The sequence below is a fragment of the Anarrhichthys ocellatus genome, unplaced genomic scaffold (genome assembly GCF_004355925.1).
Source record: "Anarrhichthys ocellatus isolate YVR2014 unplaced genomic scaffold, GSC_Weel_1.0 scaffold325, whole genome shotgun sequence".
In the NCBI taxonomy this organism is placed as follows: Eukaryota; Metazoa; Chordata; class Actinopteri; order Perciformes; family Anarhichadidae; genus Anarrhichthys; species Anarrhichthys ocellatus.
In genome coordinates this window covers 36,302-46,055 of record NW_022280326.1, presented here as the reverse complement: position 1 = coordinate 46,055, position 9,754 = coordinate 36,302, and the positions used below count along the sequence as shown (strand labels likewise).

General features: G+C 45.0%; 1 pseudogene; it reads right to left on the bottom strand.

Annotated features, from left to right (window-relative positions):
• Positions 1-1,047: 1,047 nt before the first annotated feature.
• LOC116401287 (N-alpha-acetyltransferase 15, NatA auxiliary subunit-like) overlaps positions 1,048-9,754 on the bottom strand; it is a 25,384-nt pseudogene continuing 16,677 nt past the window's right edge.

Sequence of the window (9,754 nt, the reverse complement as noted above, 5' to 3'; positions counted from 1 at the left end):
GCTAGCGGTGCTGCTAACGTTGCTAGCTCTCCTGTCAGTTTAAACATGGATTGGTTCTTTACAATGTAACATTATCAGAGGTCGGAGACTAGTAAAGCATAAATGATGTCCTGATCACATGTTTTACTGAATATTGATGGATAACGATCGTCAGTAAAACTTTATTTCACACTGCGATGGTCAACGTTAAACTGTGTAATTAATCCGGGTTCACATGCAAGCAGAACTGTGAGGGAGGATCAGTACAGATCACAGACCATCAGTGGTCCGTTTCACCACTAACCCCAGTGCAATCAATTAAAACAAGTCCCCTTCAGGAAACTACTTTTATTCAGAACTTCTTGACGGTAGATAAGTAAGAGCAGGTTGACGGTGAGCTGAATTCAGTCGGACTTGCACATGTTGGAAAGTGGTTTCATGGGATGCCTCACAGCTTTTCCCCATCAAAGTAAACAGACACAGAGCAGTCAAAGGATCAGCAGGATATCTTGTGTGTTACACAAAGCACGTTCAGTCCTGGCCTGCATGTGCTCTACTCCTATTCTTCAGTTAACGTTACGCGTTGGGAGCGGACAGCACCCTTGTTTGGCAGAGCATAGAACTTGTTTTTTGGTAAATAGCGGCTCACAATCTCAACAACACTCCCACTAGCACAATGGTACCTTTTGATTTTGCAAACATTGTTTTATTAATCCATTTGTCAGTTTGTAATGTATAAATTACTTTTAAAAAGGTGAGAAGCAGATGCACCTACAAGAAGGACATGGCATGAAAACACGGGAGTCATAGAAAACTTGGACTGTGTTTAAAGGAGCCGTCCAGGTCCACATCTCCCAGAATCCTCTATTGCCTCTCCAGAGCGTATTTATCTGGGTTTTCCCTCAGTTACAGAACAAATGTGCACGGGGCATTTTTTTAGAATTTAAAAAAGTTCTATGGGCGTCGACCTGCCTCCATGTGCCAGCTCCCTTTCCTGTCTCTTTTCTGTGGCGCTCAGTCCATCCAGATCAGTGCAATGCAGGGGCCGTAGCCCGAGGGGGAGGGGGAGGGGGGGGGTCGGGGAGACGGTGTGTTGGCAGACTAAGGCGTCTGGCGGCGTGTTGGTATCTCCTCCTCGTCCCAGCTCACATTTCGTTTGCCACATCGTCGTGCTCTCCTGCCGACAGGTCTCCGTTGGCACTGATTGTGGCGTTGTTGTCCTGGTAACCGGGGGGGCATGAAGGCCAGGCTGTAGGGGTAGATCTTATGGCAGGACACTAGGTAAGCCTCAGCAGCCTTCTGCTGGCCCTCGCCCAGCTGTCCGTCACGCAGAGCGTCCAGCACCTGAGTACAGATCTGCAGCACAGAAACACATGCAGAGTCAGTCTGGATGTCTTGAACCTAAAGAACCGCATCAGAAAACTCACAGCTCACAGCACAGAAGACAAAAGGAGCAACTAGAACTCCTAGAGATCACTGATCACGTTATTTTGCCACCGATATTAATTGATGATCACTGATGATCCATATTGGCAGATACACATCCCTTTGTTGTTCGATTATAGCAGCTGGTCTACAAGATCTAGACCATGTATTTTTTTATCACCGCCCAAAAGTCATTTCAGCTGCTCTGAAGTCAGTGTAAACCATCAAATATTCTAAATGTTATCCTTTTACTTTGTTGTATGGTTTACAGTGGTATTTAATAACTGATCCCATACCTGGATGCTTCTTCCGGACAGTGACTCGTCCAGGGCCGTGGCTATCTCACAGGCCATCTGATCAGAGAGAGGCTCCAGGTGGACCATCATCTTAGCAGCTGGGAACCCAACACAGAGACACTCTGAACAACAGCACCTCCTCATGCTAATCTTACATGTTCTTTTACATAAAGGTCACATTGGCAATCACACTAGGTCCACCTGTAACACTTTCAACCCAACACAAGTCTGAATTAAATACTTTAATGTTGACAAAATAAAGTATTGATGCAGCTGAACTAAAAATGATCGTCTTTTTTTAGTACACACCTTCTTTCTTGTCAAAAACCTGGCGCCTACATTACCCACGGAGGGAGGAGGACAGAGGACAGAGGACAGGAGGGGGAGGGAGGGAGGGAGGAGGACAGGAGGGGGAGGGAGGAGGACAGGAGGAAGAGGGAGGGAGGGAGGGAGGAGGAGGACAGAGGACAGGAGGAGGAGGGAGGGAGGGAGGAGGACAGAGGACAGGAGGGAGGAGGATAGAGGGAGGAGGACGGATGGAGGAGAACAGGAGGAAGGGCTGATACTGATGTTCTTTACTCTTTATAAACTTAATTTAGGAATGTTATTCATTACATTTTAGTTTTGTTTCAATATTTAAAAAGTGTTATGTTCAAATAAATTCCTTTTCCCTCATTGAATATGAACATCCGAGTGATGCTCATTTCATAAATCGGACCCGGCTATCACCTGCTTCAATGGTGGTCCAATGGTGGCGGCTTCATCTAGTTTCCACTGAAACTGTAGATAGATGTAATCCTGAGGAGTGTCACTGTGTGTGTGTGTGTGTGTGTGTGTGTGTGTGTGTTCTGCTTACCGGCCACTCGGTGTGGGATGGAGCTGGAGTGTTGACTCAGGTAGTTCTTGTTGAAGCTCTGAGGGTTGCTCTCCCCAAACAGCCTGGAGATCTCCTGCTTCAACACCTCCCTCACTGCCTCCGCCAGGTCTGCACTCTCACGCACTACACGCACACACACGCACGCACGCACGCACGCACACACACACACAATAAAGGACCCTTATGAATTGTAGCTCACATTGAGGCACGTCACACTATTGAGGAAACACCCACAGACTCATGAGTGAATGGACAGTATACTTGACCTATATATGCTTCCACAATCCAGACAGAGAGGTTTCCCACTTTGATCACACAATGTTTCACACTCTTCATGTCACTTTGAAGCCCCTCCCCCACAGCCCCAGTAATATGCTATGAAACATCAGCTCAGTGTGGATTATAACCTCTTGTTCCGATACCGAAACCAGTACCTAAGGTATCAGATCAGTACTCTGTGTCGGCCAATAAGCAGGTTGGGGTAAAACGGTATCAGAGCATCTCTACCTCCTTTGAAGAAGCGCACCAGACACTGGTGCAGCCATGGGTTGGAGGGCTCTATGGTTACAGCCCGCTTTATCGCCTGAAGCATCAACAGGTACTTCTCTGAGGGAAGAAAAGACAAAAGAGAATGTTAGTTCAACAAGTAATGATGCGGTTACACCCGAGATTCTAAATAATCTTAAAAATTAGACAGAATATTAAAAAAAGAGTGCGTGAAACACGGAGAAACGCAGGCTGGCAGTGCTGGTTAGACCTTTCCTGAAGTATATCTCGAAGGCCAGGAGGTGAGTCTCGATCTTGTTGCGCACGAGGTTCTTCAGAGGGATCAGGAACTTCACCGCCTCCTCCAGAGGATTCTCTGCCTGGTGAAAACAAGTGCAAACGCGGTACACGTCACACACTGGGAAGACATTCCAACGGGGAAAAAAGGAATCTGCCTCCGTTAAAACTCTGGAGGAAGACATAAACGGAGGAGGAGTCCGTACGTCGCCGTGACAGCACTCCGATTGCTTTGGTGCTGGTTCTATTTAATCTGAATGTATGTTTTCCTTGTTATTGGTCTCTGTTCAGCAGCTGCATACAGCTCCACTCCACAGAGCTACATTATGATGCATAAACCAAGATATTAGCACCGACTAGGCTGCAACTAGAAGCACATTCATTGACGAGTAGGACTGTAAGCGGCTGAAGTAAATGACATGGCATGTCAGAGTCAGGTAAATATAGGACTCAGTGATCCAGCCGACACTATTAGCTAGAATACACATAAGTCATGACATGTGACATCACTGCAGCTCCCTGGTTATTTATTACCAGCCTTAATGCTTTTAACAGAGATATTGCTGGCTAACGTTAGCTAAACAAAGTGCACATGCTAACTTAGTTCACTGAGGCCCAAAGTTAGCAACGACTTAGCCTTAATAATAATAATTACACTAATAAGTGGGATCATTTTGGTAACTTTCAGTCCTAACACACACAGCCATCACCTTTATGACATGACGCTGTATTCACACAGCTCAGCTACTACAAGCTTCTGTCATGGCGGAGTAACTGATAATATGAGCCCACCTTGGCCAGTTTGTCTGGTACAAGCTCCTCTTTGGGCCCTCCTATCTCCTCATCGTCGTCCTCTTTCTTCTTCTTCTGGTTCTTAAGCTGTTTCTCCTTCTCCGCGTTCTTCTTCTCCTCCTCTAACTGGGCCTTCTTCTGGGCTCTTCGCTGTTTGTTGCGCTGCTTCTTCAGCTCCTTGTCTGTCAGATTCTCTACGGAGAGCAAAACAGCAAACGGTGCGTTTGAATCCACAGTGACGCTCTGAAGACACACCGACAGCAAACTAGTGTTGTTCCTATCGGTCTAAACTGTTCATGAAAAATATGGAAGCACAGACACTAAAGATGGAACAGCCGTGAAGATGCGGTACATCTGGCTGATGAAACATTCAGAAGCAATGGCGTGGGTCTGTGGACTTCTGTCGCATGCCATTCCTCATCCCTCCCTTTCAATAATCTCTCGATGTTACACCTATCTAATAAAAGCATAAATATGGAAACACAGAATCATCCTGCTTCTCATAGTATTTGCTGTTACTTACGGTTCTTATTGTAAATTCTGAGGAGATCATAACGGTATTTGCGGAGAAATATAGGCACAATCTGGACAGTTTCACTATCTACAATGAGCACAAGTACATAAAGGAATTGCCTTTACTCTCGGTGTTCACAGTGAAACTACAACTAGCCTACATAGTACCGAGTATGTGGCATGTTATTCGCAGAGCACCAGATTTACGGAACAGTCCGGTTTGTGCCAGAGTGCGGTCAATGACTCAAGAGAGAGAGTATCTACGGACGCACCCCGGTGACTAGTGGTGTAACGGATCACGGATCGATCCGTGATCCGTTCGGATCACCCCTCACGGTTCGGATCACTCGTGAACCGCGGATCAATTGAGTATTTTTTTCTTTTTTTTTTACACTTTAAATCATCACAGTGTGTAATACAGTTTTACTGCTGCTGTTCCTTTTCAAGTAACAAGTCCCTGAATATCAATGCAGAGTGTCAGTGAACAGATACAAAGCAGTAGTGTGTTCACGTGAACGGAGCAGGTTAGAAGCATTTAACGGCAAAAGTCATGGCGAGTGGAGGAACGTCAGAAGCCCCCGGCGTCATTTAAGTCGCAAGTTTGGGAGCATTGTGTCTTCCCTGCAACTTATGACGGATGAGGGTGGTGGACAAAACCGTTACGGTATGTAGGCGTTATTTAAAGAGAAAGACACACGACAACGGCAACATCGGGCATGTCCACACATATGAAGAGACACCATCCCGTCTGTCAGCGACGGGGGACACTCCGGTGTGGAAAACAAATGATTTCAAAATCTGGTTAAAATGCTTGAGCCACGCTACGAAATCCACTCACGCACCCACTTCAGTGTGAAGCTTGTTCCAGGCTTCTATGAGAAGGAAAAGACTGACTGCTTTCACCCTGGCGGAGTGATTCATAGTCCGGTGCTGTAGACACGCCCCCTCTGTGACAGTCACACAGACACACACCTGGGGCAGGTGCTGACAGAAGCAGCAGAGTGAAGCTTGACAGGCCCAATAGCAATATCCCAGTCACCACAGAAAGGTCTACCCTCTCCCCAGGCAATGGAGATATTCTCATCTTTTTGAAAATAATGTCACAGTAATGGTAAACATTATTGTGTATTTGAATGACATAACCTGACAGGAAGTAAACATAGACCCAAGTTGTTGCCGAGCAGTTCAGTTCAGTTGAAACAGTGGAAGCTAGCTCACTGGCTGTTTCAAAGGTCGAGGGTATCAACATACCTCATGTTGCACTTAAACTTAACAGAATTCTTGAATGTTTTATTTTTATTTATTTAATTTTGTTTCAAATTGGATCTTCAATATTTTTGTTTTTATGTAAGACTCAAAGTTCTTTTCTTTAAGTGTTCTTGAAGTTCTTTAATTAATAAATGGAAAGCAAAGTTATATTTGACTCCTCCCCTTTTCTTTGTTGATCCGAAAAATGATCCGAACCGTGACTCAAGAACTGTGATCCGAACCGTGAGGTTTGTGATCCATTGCACCCCTACCGGTGACACAAACTCTGTGCTTCAGCTTACGTTAAGTGTGCCAGGCTGAGGTGGATTGTGATGGGAAACATGAGAGCGGAGCCGCACGCTAACGCGCACACATGGCACTGACCGGTGTCCGCCTGGCTCTCCTTGTTGTCGTCGGCCAGAGGTTTGTCGTGCAGCACCAGGTAGATCTGGATGGCGGTTCGAGCAGCTTTGTAGTAGAAAGGGTGTTGCCGCAGCACGTCCTCCAGCTTCAGCAGGTCCACGTAGGAGCGCAACGTCATCTTCCTCATGCAGTAGGTGTGGAAGTCGAATTGGTCATCTGTGATCTCCACAAAATGCTGATGGGGGGAGAGAGGGGGGGTGAGAGGGGAATGCCTGCGTTTAGATCTGCTGGTTTTAGAAGAATGAATGTCAAACTCCTCTGATGGGAGTGATGGCGGTGGAGAACACCTCATAATAACCTCAAGTGTCTCGGTAGAGATAAATGTGACTTCTTTATTCTTCTTTTCACATTCTGGACTGGAGGTCAGGGTTTGTCACCAGAAATCTAATCATGTGGCAGATGAATCAAATTTAAACATTGCCTTAATACAGTTAGAAAACAAAACATTCCATTCTTTTGTAAAAATAAAGTGCTTCTACATTTGTTTCCGTTCAGCCGGATAAGGCGCTGTGCAAAACACTTAGCATGGTAGAGAAAACCCTGATTTCCATAAATGACATCCACATTTTGGTCAATTCCATGATATTGTGCATTTTACAGCGGAAGTCATCGGGCCCTAGAAAGCCTGATATCACACTGAAGGCACAGCAAGAGTGTTGCAGCATCAAAAGAACTATTTTATGACCGGGCTCTGGAGGAAGGAGGTATGCTTGGGACAATTTAAAGATGCACACAAAACAAGCGAAAATAAATGATATAGCAGGAAGAAGAAAAAAAACCACTGGACTTATTTGAAGGCTCCACCTAAATAATGATAAAATATTATAGACAGAAAATTAATATATATTAGGTTGTGGAGGCTCACCCTCTCAATCTCGTGGCACTTCTTCAGGGCCTCTCCAAACTTGTTCATGGCCTTGTAGGCCAAGGCACACTCTGTCTGGAACCACATGCACTGCATCTCATTCAGGTTGTCCACCGCAGACGCCCCCTCCTGAGAGAAAGACAAACACACCCATTGTCACGGCTCATACAATGGGAAGTTACACTGCCCCTCTGAACTCAGTGACATCATCTCTCACATCAGCTTTCTGGCTTGTAGCTGAACCAAAGGGTTTTATGAGCTGAGCCAACTAGAAATATCTCCGTTTGCCCAGTCGTATGAAAGGTCCGTCCTATTTACTGGAGCAGTGAACAACGTTTCCATCCCATAATGATCGTTCCAAGTATTAGAAAACCAGTGAAACGGAGTGAATGCAACAAATTGCTTGTTTCAACCTGATGATTACCAGTTTCAGTCATAAAAATATTATTCGAAAGTATATAATATAATAATAAAGTGTGTGTATATACATACATACATACAGTGGGGATAAAAAGTATTTAGTCAGCCACCAATTGTGCAAGTTCTCCCACTTAAAAAGATGAGAGATGCCTGTAATTTTCATCATAGGTACACTTCAACTATGAGAGACAGAAAGGGGAAAGAATCCAGGAAATCACATTGTAGGATTTTTAATGAATTAATTGGTAAATTCCTCGGTAAAATAAGTATTTGGTCACCTACAAACAAGCAAGATTTCTGGCTCTCACAGACCTGTAACTTCTTCTTTAAGAGGCTCCTCTGTCCTCCACTCGTTACCTGTATTAATGGCACCTGTTTGAACTCGTTATCAGTATAAAAGACACCTGTCCACAACCTCAAACAGTCACACTCCAAACTCCACTATGGCCAAGGCCAAAGAGCTGTCAAAGGACACCAGAAACAAAATTGTAGACCTGCACCAGGCTGGGAAGACTGAATCTGCAATAGGTAAGCAGGTTGGTGTGAAGAAATCAACTGTGGGAGCAATTATTAGAAAATGGAAGACATACAAGACCACTGATAGTCTCCCTCGATCTAGGGCTCCATGCAAGATCTCACCCCGTGGGGTCAAAATGATCACAAGAACGGTTAACAAAAATCCCAGAACCACACGGGGGGACCTAGTGAATGACCTGCAGAGAGCTGGGACCAAAGTAACAAAGGCTACCATCAGTAACACACTACGCCGCCAGGGACTCAAATCCTGCAGTGCCAGACGTGTCCCCCTGCTTAAGCCAGTACATGTCCAGGCCCGTCTGAAGTTTGCTAGAGAGAATTTGGATGATCCAGAAGAGGATTGGGAGAATGTCATATGGTCAGATGAAACCAAAATAGAACTTTTTGGTAAAAACTCAACTCGTCGTGTTTGGAGGAGAAAGAATGCCGAGTTGCATCCAAAGAACACCATACCTACTGTGAAGCATGGGGGTGGAAACATCATGCTTTGGGGCTGTTTTTCTGCAAGGGGACCAGGACGACTGATCCGTGTAAAGGAAAGAATGAATGGGGCCATGTATCGTGAGATTTTGAGTGGAAACCTCCTTCCATCAGCAAGGGCATTGAAGATGAAACGTGGCTGGGTCTTTCAGCATGACAATGATCCCAAACACACCGCCCGGGCAACGAAGGAGTGGCTTCGTAAGAAGCATTTCAAGGTCCTGGAGTGGCCTAGCCAGTCTCCAGATCTCAACCCCATAGAAAATCTGTGGAGGGAGTTGAAAGTCCGTGTTGCCCAGCGACAGCCCCAAAACATCACTGCTCTAGAGGAGATCTGCATGGAGGAATGGGCCAAAATACCAGCAACAGTGTGTGAAAAGCTTGTGAAGACTTACAGAAAACATTTGACCTCTGTCATTGCCAACAAAGGGTATATAACAAAGTATTGAGATGAACTTTTGTTATTGACCAAATACTTAATATAAAATACTAAATATAAGAAACACATTAACTGTTGGGAATAACAGCCTGAAAAAGGGGGCACCATTATGTTGGGAACGTAAAGGAGCGTGTTTGGGTTATCAGCATCTAAGAAACTAAATTCTTGACATCAATAGAATTATTAATGTCAGTAACAATTATTAATAACGGGGCACCACCCTGCGAACAGCAACCAATAACCAAACGATAAAACTAAGTCTCATAATTAGTGTTCACTCACAATGTCAACAGTCTGAGTACTATTACATATTCAGAGTGAAAGTGAAGGTTTAAGTTAGAGCACAGACCACATATACAGCTATTATCACAATACATACACAAAGTAATCAGACAGCTGCTCTTTAAAATATAACAGAGTTTATTACGTTCTAATACTAATGATCTAGTCAACTAATATCTAAACTAACAACAACTATACATTCATGAGCACGCTATCTAAAATCAACAGACGACTGAAAAGAGGGGGGGGTGCGTGTGTATGTGTGCGTAAGGGGGAGGAGCGAGAGAACAGCTCAGCGACGTATGACGTGGTTGGGACGTGGTGACGTCTCTCATGCGTGAGACTCACAAATGGCGGATAGCCAACAGGAGACCTGGCGTCTATACGTGCCGGTA